This window comes from Acartia tonsa, chromosome 4, assembly GCF_053477335.1.
Source record: "Acartia tonsa isolate MP-2025a chromosome 4, ASM5347733v1, whole genome shotgun sequence".
Lineage (NCBI taxonomy): Eukaryota > Metazoa > Arthropoda > Copepoda > Calanoida > Acartiidae > Acartia > Acartia tonsa.
The window spans coordinates 49,221,569-49,237,915 of record NC_137263.1 but is presented as its reverse complement, the minus strand read 5'-3'; the positions used below and the strand labels follow the sequence as shown (position 1 = coordinate 49,237,915).

Genomic DNA, 16,347 nt, shown 5'->3' with positions numbered 1-16,347 from the left:
CCATTATATCCGCGGAAGTTTAAAATATTTATAATATTTCGTCATAATCTGTTTTTAAAAGCGAAGCTTTTCTATAATTAGGGTCGGTCCGTCCGTACGTCCGTCCGTCCGTCCGTAACGGATAGCTTTTTTCGTTAATTTAGACATGTTAGAATTGTCCTATCGATTTCAAATTTTGCATTGTGATTCCTTTAGTAGTTAGGTACGATTTAGAAAGCGTAGCAACTCTATAATCATTACCAAAATGTCCGTACGTCCATTTTAAACATGTTGATTTTTTTACTTTTTTAAATAGTTTTTTTTCGTTAATTTATGCATGTTAGAATTGTCCTATCGATTTCAAATTTTGCATGGTGATTCCTGTAATAGTTAGGTACGAGTTAGAAAGCGTAGCAACTCTATAATAATTACCAGAATGTCCGTACGTCCATTTTAAACATGTTGATTTTTTTTACATTTTTAACAACAAATTTGTATGTGACCTAATTATCCGATTGGTCTGATTTTTGGTATACTGATTCCTGGGACAACAAAGTACAATATTATAAGCGAAGCAACTCTATAATCAAGTCCTAAAAATGTAAGTATGTCCATAATCATTATCCTGTATCAAGCAGTTTTTCAACAAATTTACTTACAATTTTGCTTTAACTCTTATACATTCGCATTCTGATTATTCAGTTCTGACATTACACAAGTGTTAATGTCCGTTTGTCCTACCGTTTCAGAGCTTCGCTTTTATGGATGTTGTCATCCTTGTTTTTATGTGTGTGGTTGAGCTCAGGGGACAAAGGGCTGTTTATAACACTAGTCCCCAAAATTTTATAATAACGTGGTTTTTTTGCTTAAAAACTTTGGGGGCTTTTGATTGTTTGGTTAGTTAAGCTGTGTGTTCAAACGTTTCAACCACTTATCTTAATTTACAGAAGGGATCATTTTGAGTATCATTATTGGGGATGTACATCAATTTATCGGATATTGTCTTATCCCTTTAGATCCCTGGGTTTAGCTACATGTATATTTGATATGAAGGAGGAATATAGGACAAATTTAATTTCAATTTTGAGTGTATAAATTCAGCCAAGTAGAATATTATTTCAATATTCATTCTTTTCACTGACATTTTTATTAGATTTGCCAAATATTTGCTGGACATACCCTTTTCTACATATTATTTTATATTTTGTGTGGGGGTTGGGAAAAATGTACTTTCCAGTAGGGCTTCTAAATCAGTTGATACCCGCTGGATTAGAACCGGTTCTCAGCCAATCTGAAATATCATGAATAGCTTTGTATTAAAGAATTTTTTTACGAATATTAAATAAAAAACAATAAAATAAAAACATTTCTTGTTATCCTGTGCCTTCTTCTCCTCGGGGCTAACAAAACTAGTTAAAATCTTTCATTTTTACATTCGCGGAAAACTGTCTATGTAACGATGCAATAATAGTTATCTCTCTCATCGTATTATAAAGTACAATGATAAGTTATTTTTAGCCCCAAGCATCGTATTATATGCAGTTTTCTACGAATATGTACATTTTATATCCCCGGAAAGCTGTTTGTAATACGATGCGAGAATAGTTATTTCTCGTATCGTATTATAAACGGCTTTCCGCGGATATAGAATGTACAATTATAAGATTAAAACTAGTTTTTTTAGCCCCGTGGTGCCGAAGGCACCGGCTAAAAAAACTAGTTTTAATCTTATGATTGTACATTTCTATATTCGTAGAAAACTGGATATAATACGATGCTAGACATAGTTTTTTCGTATTCATGAGAACCGGTTCCTATCCACCGGATTCAAATGAATACGAGAAATAACTATAATATCTCACATAAATCTAGAAAACATTTTATTAGGGTGAGAAATAAGTAAGTACCCCCATGATTTAAAATATCTTGACAGTGGGTCTTAACTTAATCAAATGTTGTCTATAAAATTAAAAAATGACATCATACAAAACACAAATTTCCAATGACTGGCCAGTACAATCTGACCAATTGTTGTCCAGTATGACTTCATTTTTTACAGACACCATAAAAATATACCTGTCATTCTTTTCTTGGAGAGAATAAGTTAAAATTTCATTACAATTGACATGAAAATTAAAGTACACAGAATCAAGCTGCGCTGCTCTGAATAATCATCATTATTGGTTTTTATTTAAGAATGTATGTATATGCTTTTCATTGGAGAAAATTAGTTTCTAAATTGCGTTCCGATGGCTGCAAATGACACATTTTTTTCACTAACAGAATCCGCTTTTTGTGTCATTTTCATTTCACAACTTTTTTTATATCATAACTTGTTTAATTGAATTAATTAATTAAAAATTTTCAAACTTTTTACTTATTTCGCTTTTTTCTTCTTCAAAACATACATTTCAATGTGAATTAAATGAAAAATACATGTTATTTAAAACTACCGGATGAAATATTAATATTTAATTATTTCTCTATATATTAAAGATATTGCAGATATTCAATTTTGCCCTTTATAAAGAATTTATAAATTCTCAAATTAAACTCCTACGGCAAATTCCAGGGCTCGGCAGCCGCGTGCGAGCCTCAGTGAAATCGGCATATTATTATACTTTACAATTCTGCTGGATGTCTTAACATGTTCCAAAACAGACAACCCATCTTTTTGGAATTTCCTTTTTTGCACACAAGGGAGTTTAAATTTGCGGCTTCTGCGCAGCTGCCGATTCCTGGTTAAAAGAAACCAAATATAACATTTTTATGTGTGATTTTTTTTATAGCATTACTTTCTTTTACAGTTAAAAAATACACTCATAACATACTTATTCACTTTTAAATCTAAAGCTAACAATAAGCAATCAACATTCAACATTCTATAAGGGAAGCTTCAAACATGCCCTGAGATGGTTTTAGACTATTTTTGCCCTTTTCTAGCTCTTCAAATACAGATTTCCTAGTTGCTATGGACGCAGCCGGTAATTTATCAAATAGCACCCTTATATAAAAGTTACAGGATGTATTTACGACCCATTAGTTAAACTGCCATGCCAAATTATAGCGTTTTATCGGTCCTATGGTTAGCAAGATCCTTCGCTATAAACAGACAGACATACGTCCTGTTATTTTTATACACTGGATATGAATGCTGTCACTGGTCGCCGGAAGAAAAAAGCAGTTTTTTGAAACAGGCTCTCTGAGATTATTACAGATTCTGATATATACATATATAGTCTAATGAAAAATGCAAAAAACGAAATCAAAAGCGTTCCTTCTTGGGAGAAAATCAGGGAAAAAGATTTTAGCTATTTTTAACCTAAAATTCACATTGGCAAGCCTGCAAAAAATATACAGACATTTTAAACATGTCATTGCTTAGCAACTAGAAGTGGTAGAAAAATGCTTACATATACCATTGGAAAGCTCATAACCTCTAGTTTTCATATTGGTATATAACGTTTTTGTACTATTATTATTGTTTGAGCTATCCTCTGAAGTATACACAAGTTTAAAAAATGCAGTTTTTTCATGAATTTAAGTCTGATACTTGTTACACAAACCTTTTTAAAATTGTATTGCTTAGCAGCTAGGAGTTATATAATTATTATTATAGGTATATTTGTATATTTTGGGTGCATTTAATTTTAGCTTAATTAAAAATAGTCTTTGAAATGTGTATAGTTTGTAGTAAGAACCAAGGAGGGAGGGTGGGGGGAGTTTATTCACTTATTGGCAATGAAATTCAGTATAAAATTTTGCTCTGGGTGTTTTTAGGCTTGTTGTTATAGATATTTACATGATTCTTTTTGTAAGATCTCTTATATGATTAAATCCACCAGAATAAATATTGAAAATTGAATTTTGACACTATCCTTCTATGGGCTGGTGGAGTAAAACAGCTCCAAAACACTAACATCTAAGGTCTGAACTTTTTTTAGAGATATCAAACTAATTTTTTGTAAACTTTGTTTTTCATAATTAAGCTAAGTAGTCACTAAAGATTTTTTTGCATCTTTCCTTCTTGGTACTAGTGGGTTTTAACACCCCCCAAAACACAAATATTATAAGTTATGAGCTATTTTTAAAGATATTAAGATGATTTTTATTTAATTTAAAATTTATCCTCATAATTGAGATACATAGCCACTAAAGATTTTGCCCTGGCTGTTTGGACTTGTTGTTATAGTTATCAAATGATTCTTTTTTAAAATTTTCTTATATGTTTGGATCTACCTGTAAAACTTCCCCTTCTAGGGGATTGTGGGGTAAAAAGCCAATAAAACACTAAAATTAAAATCTAATGGGATTATTTTATAAGATATCAAGCTAATATTTCTAATGTAAACATTTTTCACATAATTGAACTAAGTAGCTATTACAGATTTCAATTTTGCACTTTTATTCTAGAGTCTAGTGGGGTAAAACTTCCCCCAAATACAAATATTATGAGTTCTGAGCCTATTTTTAAAGATATCATGTTAAACTTTAATGAATGATTATTTAGTTCAGTTATATGAAAAAAAGTTTTTTGTCAACAAAATCAGCCCAATATTTTTTTTTAAAAAGCCCAGAACTTAAAGTTTTAGTAGTTTTGGGGGCAGTTTTACCCCACTAGCCCCTAGAAGGCAAGTGCCAAACTTGGGGTTTACTGGTAGATTTAATCATATAATAGATTTTACAAAAATAATTAGGTTGATAACTTAATAACAAGCCCAAACATCCAGAGCAATATTTTATACTAAATGTCAATGCCCCCTCCCTTGGAACTTATAATTGAACTTTACAATTGAAGGTGTTTCACCACCCTGGAAAGAAAGTGTTAAAATTAAATCTTTAGTGGCTATGTATCTCAATTATGAAAATAAATTTTAAATTAAAAAATCAGCTTAATATCTTTAAAAATAGGCTCATAACTTATAATTTTAGTGTTTTGGGGGCTGTTATAAACTGCTAGCCCTAAGAAGGAAAGTGCCAAAATGAAATCTTTAGTGGCTACTTACCTCAAGTATGCAAAAAAAAGTTTATGTTAAAAAAATTTGCTTGATATTTCTAAAAAAAAGTTCAGACCTTAGATGTTAGTGTTTTGGAGCTGTTTTACCCTACTAGCCCCTAAAAGGATAGTGCCAAAATTCAATTTTAAATATTTTTACTGGTAGATTTAATCATATAAGAAATCTTACAAAGAGAATCAGGTAAATAACTATAACAACAAACCCAAAAACATCCAGAGCAAAATTTTATACTTAATTTTATTGCCTATGAGTGTATAAACTCCCCCCCCCCCTCCCTCCTTGGCTTTTACTACAATGTCAAACCATACACATTTCAAAGACTATTTTTAATTAAGCTAAAATTGAATGCACCCAAAATATAAAAATATACCTATATAAAATAATTATATAACTCCTAGGTGATGGGCAATACAATTTTAAAAAGGTTTGTGTAACAAGTGTCAAACTTAAATTTCAAGAAAAAACTGCATTTTTAAAACTTGTGTATACTTTAGAGGATAGCTCAAACAATAATAATAGTACAAAAACGTTATATACCAATATGAAAACTAGAGATTATAAGCTTTCCAATGGTATGCGTAGCATTTTTCTACCACTTCTAGTTGCTGAGCAATGACATGTTTAAAATGTCTGTATATTTTTTGCAGGCTTGCCAATGTGAATTTTAGGTTAAAAATAGCTAAAATCTTTTTCCCTGATTTTCTCCCAAGAAGGAACGCTTTTGATTTAGTTTTTTGCATTTTTCATGTATATATCAGAATCTGTAATAATCTCAGAGAGCCTGTTTCAAAAAACTGCTTTTTCCTTCCGGCGACTAGTGCTGTGGACGCTTGCAGCCCTGTTTTTTTGTTCAATTTGCAATACTTTTTTAATCTTATAAAAAGTTTGATCTCAACTATTGAGCTCTATACATCATCACAGGAGAACAAAGTTTTGACATAAAATGAGGAACAGATCTTTTTGTAGCGTTACTTTTGTATTCTTTTATATAAGTCCGACACTCCTGAGAAAGATATGGGACAAAGGGCTGACCAGTCCCCAAAGTTTTATAATAACGTTTTCTAATGGCTTACGACTTTGGGGACTTTAGTGAATGGTGATTGGTTGGTTTATTAAGTTAAGCGTTCCAACGTTTCAACCGCTTATTTTACGTTGCAGAAGGGGTAATTGTGTGTAACATCATTTGGGATGTACATCATTTTATCGGCTATTGTCTTATGCCTGCCGACACTCACTCAACAATCGTTTATATATTTATCTCTTATACATCTCTTAATTGTTAAAATATAGACAATTTATCTTGAAATAAAATTATTTCGTTTATAAATGCTTTGCTACAATGCGACAATGATATCCTTGTTTGATATGATAATATTCTGAGAAGTCAGATTTTCTTCTTCTTTATATATCTGTAACTATCATATAAATATTTATAATTACAAACATGTTATATTTATATTTATGTAGGATAAATATATTTAGCAGGTATGCCTAGATCAAATAATAGTAAAAAACTCAAAGTTTTTTTAAGGAAATCTGCGGCTTTAGATTCGGGATAATAGCAACGTGCCACTGCCATATGTTGCTGCTGATCTGAAACATACGCAAATACGATCATTTGTCGTATAAAAAATGCCAAAATTAGTAATCGTTTGCCAATTTCAAAGCTTCACATGCGATTTTTTCAAAATTGTTATTTAAACTATCAATATGTTTATAAAGAGGAATAATGCTATAATTGACTGACAGAATTGGAAATTAGTGGCGAATTAAAGAATTGCTGTGCTACAATTAAACTGCTTGTTCACGTAGGGAATACAACTTTTTAACTTTCTTAGCTTCTTCTAAATTACATATTAGAAGCAAAGTTGCTCTATATACATTGTACATACATTTAGTCTGTTTTAAAACGCGATCACGGCTTAACACGTAGCGCATTCGATCGTTGTGGGGGAGGTAATTGGTTCCTATCTCAGCGTCTTGCTTCAAAATAGGACAACTTATCACCATGTACATTTACACGTCCAGGAAAAGGGTCGTGCAATTAAAAAGTAGGTTGACTGTTAGGTGTTACTTAATCCCATGTCCCGGGTATTTGGACTGAAAAGGAGAGATTGGCTTCCCTGAATTATCCTTGGTTGTTGGATCTGGCGTAAAGTGTTATGGACAGCAGCTTCGCCCATACGAGGTAATGGCGAAGTAGTTTAGGTTGGTCTGTCGTTTGGTATCTTTAACATATACCTGTAACATTGTTAAAATGATGATTTTTATCTTGCTCCGAATTTTTTAAAAGTGAAGCTTTTCTATAAATAGGGTCGGTTCGTCCGTAAGTCTGGAACGGATAGCTTTTTCTTTAATTTAGGCATGTTAGATTTGTCCTATAGATTTCAAACTTTGCATGGTGATTCCTTTAGTAGTTAGGTACGATTTAGAAAGCGTAGCAACTCTATAATCATTACCAGAATGTCCGTACGTCCATTTTAAAAATGTTTTTTTTTACTTTTTAACAACAAATTTTTATGTGATCTAAATATCCGATTGATCTGATTTTTGGTATACTGATTACTGGGACAACAAAGTACAATATTATAAGCGAAGCAACTCTATAATCATAAACATTATTCTGTATAAAGCAGTTTTTCAACAAATTTACTTACAATTTTGCTTTGACTTTTATACATTTATATTCTGATTATTCAGTTCTGACACTATACAAGTGTTAATGATAGGCCAATACACATACTAAATTACCAATGGCTGGCCAGAATACATTTTAATTGAATAACGGTAGGCCAGTTTAACGTAATTTTTATTGGCCCAAACCTGACAGATTAAACAAATTATCCGCTTTGTTAAACACTTAAAAGATTTAATAGTTCTACTAACAAAATATTTTTTAAAATATGTTAGAGAACGTTTTATATTTGTTTATGTAGGAGACATAATATTATTATTATTAAATAATCATGAATATCTGACCTAGACATTTATATTTTTTAGTAAGTACATTTGTACATACAGGGCGTATAAAAAAATCGGACATAACCAAATCGGCGTTACATTCTGGCGAACAGGCTAAGTGAATTATAAAGTAGCTTCGCTACTAAAAATAATCAACCATCAAAATTTGATTAATGTTCTTAATTAATCTAAAAACACAAATTTCCTTTTTTGCAATTAAGAATCTTTAATCAATCAATTTTCCCATTTTAGATCTATAGTATATTGTATAACGATGTTTGTTTTTTGTATATACGTCAGTCCAGATTTAGCTTAAGATCTCGCAAACCGATGGAGGTCTTTGATTTCCAGGTAATATGCCTACTGGTAATTCTTTTTTTAGGAGGGGGATTATTACCCTCTACCTTAAAGTCCCCACCCCCCTTATTAAAATATAGAGGGAGGGGGCGACTATCACCAAAAAATGGTTATTTTGCAAAATAGAAAGGTAATGCATGTGAAAGATAAAACAAAGATGACAACATCCATAAAAGCGAAGCTCCAAAATGGTAGGACGAACGAATATGAACACTTGTAGAGTGTCTTAACTGAATAAGCAGAATATAAATATATAAGTCTAAAAAATTAAGTAAATTTGTTGCAAAACTGACTAGATACAGGATATTGTTTATGGACATACTTATAGTTTTAGGACTTGATAAAAGAGAAGCTTCGCTTATAAAATTGTTCCATGTTTACCTAGGAATCAGTATTCGAAAAATCAGATGAATAGGATAATTATATCACATGAAAAATTGTTGTCAAAAAAATGTAAAAAATCAGCATGTTTTAATTCTGGTAACGAATATAGTGTCGCTACACTTTCCTAATTGTACCTAATTGTTACAGAAATCATCATAAAAGTTTAATATTAATAGAACTATTCTAAAATGTTTAAGTTAATGAAAAGAGCTACTCGTTACGAACGGACAGACCGACCCTAATTATAGAAAGCTTCGCTTTTAATAAATTAGTATAAAAGTAAGAGCTCACCACATAATAAGACTGACTTTTCAAGTTTTACTCTTAAAGCTTTGGTCAAAGAAATCCCTAAAATATTTCAAATGTTTCATGGACGAAGCCCAATCTGTACCACTTTTGATTTCTGTGACGTCATATAAATAAGGGAGATGAGAGGAGAAGTGGAAAAGGAACCCCCTAAAAAAGAGATAGAGAATCCCTCATTTTTATTACGTCACAGGAATCAAAAGTGGAACAGATTGGGCTTCGTCGTTTCATGTTTCACCTTATTGTCATAATCTTAAACAATTTTAACTAACTTTAACTTGCATTTAAAAGTTTTACACAATGCATTTGTTTGAGCAGTGTTTGATAAGAAAAGTTATATCTCGCATCGTATTATAAACAGCTTTCCGCGGCTATATAAAATGTACAATTATAAGATTAAAACTTAATTACTTAGCCCCGAGTGGCCGAAGACACGAGCTAAAAATAACTGGTTTTCGCCTTATGATTGTACATTTTTATATTCGTAGAAAACTGGATATGATACGATGATAGACATAGTTTTTTCGTATTGATGAGAACTGGTTTTAATCCACCGGATATTAATCGGTTTCGAGTGAATAGGAGAAAAAGCTTTCATGTTTCAACAGGACCATATCAATTATTCAAAAGTATTTATTCTTTCCTTTCTTCTCAAGAAAATGTCACAATATGTATGTATATTGTATATATTAACAGGGATCTAAAGGGATAAGACAATGGCCGATTAATCGATGTACATCCATAATGATGATACACAAAAATTATGTATCGTAAGATTAGTGGTTGAAACGTTTGGACACTTAATGAACCAACCAATCAAAATTCAACAAAAGTCCCCAAAGTTGTTAAGACAACGAATAAGAAAACTTGGATCATGGAAAGAAAACAAAGTCATTCCTAATTAGGACAGAAGTCACTGGAAATTGATCTAAGGAAGGCTACTTATGTCCTTCATCTAACAAAATCTAACTTAAGGGAGGTGACTTATGTCCTTTGTCTGACAAATTCTTACATTAGGAAGGCTGCTTATGTCCTTCATCTTGCAAAACTTAGCTTTTCTGTCCTTCACATAGCAAAACCTCACAAAACATAGCTTTTCTGTCCTTCACATAGCAAATTCTTGCAAAACATAGCAAATTCTAGCAACACATAGCAAATTCTTGCAAAACATAGCAAATTCTTGCAAAACATAGCAAATTCTTGGAAAACTTAGCTTTTCTGTCCTTCACATATCAAATTCTTGCAAAACATAGCATATTCTTACAAAACATAGCAAATTCTTACAAAACATAGCAAATTCTTACAAAACATAGCAAATTCTTGCATAACATAGCAAATTCTTGGAAAACTTAACTTTTCTGTCCTTCACATAGCTAATTCTTGCAAAACATAGCAAATTCTTACAAAACATAGCAAATTCTTGCAAAACATAGCAAATTCTGGCAAAACTTAGCTTTTCTGTCCTTCACATAGCTAATTCTTGCAAAACATAGCAAATTCTTACAAAACATAGCAAATTCTTGCAAAACATAGCAAAATCTTACAAAACATAGCAAATTCTTGCAAAACATAGCAAATTCTTGCAAAACATAACAAATTCTTGCAAAACATAGCAAATTCTAACAAAACATAGCAAATTCTTGCAAAACATAGCAAATTCTTGGAAAACTTAGCTTTTCTGTCCTTCACATAGCTAATTCTTGCAAAACATAGCAAATTCTTACAAAACATAGCAAATTCTTGCAAAACATAGCAAATTCTTACAAAACATAGCAAATTCTTGCAAAACATAGCAAATTCTTACAAAACATAGCAAATTCTTGCAAAACATAGCAAATTCTTACAAAACATAGCAAATTCTTACAAAACATAGCAAATTCTTAGAAAACTTAGCTTTTCTGTCCTTCACATAGCAAATTCTTGCAAAACATAGCAAATTCTTACAAAACATAGCAAATTCTTGCAAAACATAGCAAATTCTTGGAAAACTTAGCTTTTCTGTCCTTCACATAGCTAATTCTTGCAAAACATAGCAAATTCTTACAAAACATAGCAAATTCTTGCAAAACATAGCAAATTCTTACAAAACATAGCAAATTCTTGCAAAACATAGCAAATTCTTGGAAAACCTAGCTTTTCTGTCCTTTACATAGCTAATTCTTGCAAAACATAGCAAATTCTTACAAAACATAGCAAATTCTTGCAAAACATAGCAAATTCTTACAAAACATAGCAAATTCTTGCAAAACATAGCAAATTCTTACAAAACATAGCAAATTCTTGGAAAACTTAGCTTTTCTGTCCTTCACATAGCTAATTCTTGCAATTAGGGTCCCAAATTCAAAAACAAATTTTCAGCGCGATCCGACCACCGGTTCTTGAGATATGGTGACCTGGTGTCCTTGGTACTGACGGTAAGATTTGGGAAATGGTTCGAATCCTTAGTAAATTTGGCTAAGTCCACAAAATTTTGACACTGAATATTTTTGACCTGGTGTCCTCTCAGTAGGTATGCTTGGTGTCACCTGGGTATTTTTTCTTCAAAACTTTCAAAGTGTCAAAATATTTTTGGACTTAGCCAAATTTACTAAGGATTCGAAACATTTCCCAAATCTTACCGTCAGTACCAAGGACACCAGGTCACCGTATCTCAAGAACCGGTGGTCGGATCGCGCTGAAAATTTGTTTTTGAGTTTGGGACCCTCTATGCAAGAATTTGCTATGTTTTGTAAGAATTTGCTATGCTTTGTAAGAATTTGCTATGTTTTGTAAGAATTTGCTATGTTTTGTAAGAATTTGCTATGTTTTGTAAGAATTTGCTATGTTTTGCAAGAATTTGCTATGTGAAGGACAGAAAAGCTAAGTTTTCTAAGAATTTGCTATGTTTTGTAAGAATTTGCTATGTTTTGCAAGAATTTGCTATGTTTTGCAAGAATTAGCTATGTAAAGGACAGAAAAGCTAAGTTTTCCAAGAATTTGCTATGTTTTGCAAGAATTTGCTATGTTTTGTAAGAATTTGCTATGTTTTGCAAGAATTTGCTATGTTTTGTAAGAATTTGCTATGTTTTGCAAGAATTTGCTATGTTTTTTAAGAATTTGCTATGTTTTGCAAGAATTTGCTATGTTTTGTAAGAATTTGCTATGTTTTGCAAGAATTTGCTATGTTTTGTAAGAATTTGCTATGTTTTGCAAGAATTTGCTATGTTTTGTAAGAATTTGCTATGTTTTGCAAGAATTTGCTATGTTTTGTAAGAATTTGCTATGTTTTGCAAGAATTAGCTATGTGAAGGACAGAAAAGCTAAGTTTTCCAAGAATTTGCTATGTTTTGCAAGAATTTGCTATGTTTTGTAAGAATTTGCTATGTTTTGCAAGAATTTGCTATGTTTTGTAAGAATTTGCTATGTTTTGTAAGAATTTGCTATGTTTTGCAAGAATTTGCTATGTTTTGTAAGAATTTGCTATGTTTTGCAAGAATTTGCTATGTTTTGTAAGAATTTGCTATGTTTTGCAAGAATTTGCTATGTTTTGTAAGAATTTGCTATGTTTTGCAAGAATTTGCTATGTTTTGTAAGAATTTGCTATGTTTTGTAAGAATTTGCTATGTTTTGCAAGAATTTGCTATGTGAAGGACAGAAAAGCTAAGTTTTCCAATATTTTCCTATGTGATGGACCAAAAACCAATTTTATGCAAGATTTTGCTATGTGAAGGATCAACAAGCTAGGTTTTGTGAGGTGAAGGGAGGCTACTTATGTCCTCAATCTTGCAAAATCTTTGTTAAGGGAGGCATGTTATGCCCTTCATCTAACAAATTCTCACTGAAGGAATGCTACTTATGTCCTTCCTAGGAAGGTGACTTCTGTCCTAATTTAGGAATGACTTTGTTTTCTTTCCATGATCCGAAAACTTGATAATGAAACTTTGGGGACTTGTGTAATAAACTGCCCAATGTCCCCTTCCTCCCTGATATTGCATATATTATACATACAATTTTCCAATTTCTACATTTTCAATGTAGATTTGGATATATTATGCTCAATACACAGAAGAATTTAGAATAAAAAAGATGCTTAAAACATCTGTGTCCCAAAAAATAATAATTATTTTTCTGTAATCATCGGGGAAATTTAAAACGAGGTATCCACAAACAAGGATGACAACATCCACATAGGCGAAGGTCTGGAACAGTAGGACAAACAAACATTAACTTTTGTAGATTGTCAGAACTGAATAAATATAATATACAGTGTGTTTTTTTTATGAGAACTTTTTTGAAAGCAATTTTACCCCACTTACAGTTATCAGAATTTGATGATTAATGGCTTATTTTCTTCGTTTTTTAAGGCAATTAATAAAACAACAAAAAAATATTTCAGTTTTTATTTAAAAAGTACAGTAAAATCTAAAATTCAAAACTTAGGTGTCAACATCTAAAAATGGTTTTAGCGCATTTTTCTTATGCTCAAATAATCAACCTTTTGCAAGAATGGCTGCTAAACACTTCAAAGTTGAGATATAGAGCTAAAAATGTATACAGATACTATTAGGGACATGTACTAGAACATATCAAAGTTTGAAGGTCATATCTCAACCAGGGAGGGAGAACTGGCCCCCCAAAGTCGACTACAGAAAATCCATTTTTTTAAGAAAAATGCGCTAAAACCATTTTTATATGTTGACACCTAAGTTTTGAAATTTAGATTTTACTGTACTTTTAAAGTAAAAACTGAAATATTTTTTTGTTGTTCTATTAATTGCCTTAAAAAACGAAGAAAATAAGCCATTAATCATTAAATTCTGATAACTATAAGTGGGGTAAAATTGCTTTGAAAAAAGTTCTCATAAAAAAAATACACTGTAAATGTATAAGTTTTGACAATTTTGCACGTAAATTTGATGCAAAACTGTTAATTACAGGATACTGTTTAAAGTTAACGGTTTCTAAATCATACCTAACTCTTATAGAAATCATAATTGAAAGTTTGAAATATATAGAGTAATCCTAACATGTCAAAATTAACGTGACCTAACCGATACGGACGGACCGACCGACTGTAAATATAGAAAGGCTTCGCTTTTAAAAAGGATGATTAAACTTACGGTCATTATCTAAATGAAAATTGGTTACCAAAATCAAAATTCACATAAAGAAATCTTATTTTTTAATGTATAATTTAGATGGACAACATAAATTATAAAAATAATCTTTATAAATAATGTGTACATTCAATTATTTATAGGACAAACAAATGTACATAAATAAGTCATTATAGAGTAGCTTAGCTAGCCACAAGATAAAGAAAGTGTTAAAAAACTTATGATCGACATAGGTAAGTGGATTTGGAGGAGATTGGTTCGAATCTCGTCATAATCAAAAGACGTTAAAAGTTGTAACTAACTAATTCTGTTATGTCAGATGACGTCATATTAGAATAGTCTATTATTCTAATATGACGTCATTTGGGATTTTTCAGCCTGAAGTACAGATCATACCCGCACACCATTTTAAGCGGAATAAGAAGGACTACAAATAATCTGGAATAGCCAAGATCCAATGATGCACAGGGAAAGCTTCACTGAAGAAAAACGCGTAAAATAAGGTCTTTTTCGCGCATTTCTCTGCACTGCGAGATAATTATGCATTACTGATTTATGGCTATTCCAGATTATTTGCAGGCCTTTTTTATGCCGCTTAAAACACTGTGCGGGCATGATCTGTACGTTCGGCTGTTTGGCAGCTAACAGCCTTTAAAATTCATAGATTTTTGGAAATATTCGTTACCAGCAATATTTTACCGTGAACTGCAGTAGATCCAAAATTTATGCACAAATGCGGGTTTATTTTTGAGGCATATGGGAGGCTGAGGCGCGGCTGCCGATCCCCGGTAAATATCGTTATCCTTATACTAAAGTAACAGGATGTTTGTTTGTCTGTGTGTGTATCTGTGTGTGTGTCTGTACCAAAGGATCTCGCTAACCGCTGAGCCGATCGGGTTCTCCCTAACAGGGTAGCTTCTCATAAGTCCCGGGAAGGTTTATAACTATTTTGGGGGAGGGTACCACCACCCTCCCAAGAGAAATGACAAAAAAATCGAAATTTTAAAAAATTAAGGGGAGACTTCAACGTCAAATAAGGTGGTATCGTACATAAAAAATTAACTTTAACAAACAAAAACATTTAAAGTGCCACTAGAGGCCTCTAGGGGCGTAGCCGCTAGTGATGAATAAAGTGACAAAAATTTACATTTACCTTTATTTTTTACAGATTAAAACAATAACAACAAATATAAACATTTTTATCAACATTACGGAGGGAAAATTTTAGAAAACAAATATAAAAATAATAGTTAATATAAATAACTATATAATATAAAGAAAAAAGGGAACAAAGACCTGGATGTCGGCCGTAAAGAAAAATATTTATGTTTTATTTTAAGAAATTCCCGTAACAAAATTACCAATAAAAATACTTTTGACACTTTTAGTTTAAAAGAAACAGGTGACTTCATAAGGCATAGGGCAATAATTTGTGGGGTAGGTAAAATGAAATGGATGAAGAAACCACAAAAAAATCTCTTTTTTTGGGGAACGATTTATTTAGAGCCTGTCTTTCATTTTTAAAAAAAAAATTGATAGCTTGTTGGCTTTAGCTGCCTATCAATGTTAACAGACAAATAAATTGCTAAAAAACAATAATTTGGTCTATGTCTACATCAAATGAATATCTAAAACGAAAAACTATTTTAGATTTTTTAAAAATAAGTTAAAACTGTAAAATCCTTTAAATCAGTATGCTTGATAAAAGCGTACTGCTCAAGGCTTAAATGATAATAATTAAAAACTCATAATACAAAAATAAAATGTTTGGTACATAAATTTGAAATAATCCTGATCAAAAGCAGGGCTCGGCAAGCGCGTGTCAGTCGCGACTAAGCCTGAAATTTGAACTTGTTTGGAGGCTTTGAAAAAAAAAATTAAAAGAGGATTTGCCATAAATTTGCAATTTTTAGACTTCCAGCTGATTTTAAAAATTGTAAAAGGTTGATTTTCCTGAGGCTTATAGGCGGCTGATGCGCGGATGCCTGGCCCTAATCAAAAGTGTTGCATTGATTTGAAATACTCAGTCGTTGTTTCTGACGTTCATTGCGTTTAAACACATAAAAGCGCTTCCTGCCCTTTCAAAAAATATAAATAAAAACTAAGCTAAAGGGTGTTTAAAAAAAAACCAATCGCTTCACTCTTTTCAGTATAAACCCTACAGTTTTGGTCAAAAACTAACAAAAAATAACAAAAATCATGCCCAAGCAATGACAATGAGATAACACTATTGAATTTTGATTTCT

The 16,347-nt window shown here is 31.6% G+C and overlaps 1 protein-coding gene across 1 annotated transcript in view; it reads right to left on the bottom strand.

The window, feature by feature from the left end:
- LOC145315517 (protein C-mannosyl-transferase DPY19L3-like) overlaps positions 1–16,347 on the bottom strand; it is a 145,631-nt gene that overhangs the window by 95,258 nt on the left and 34,026 nt on the right. The gene's annotated exons all lie outside the window — the stretch shown is intronic.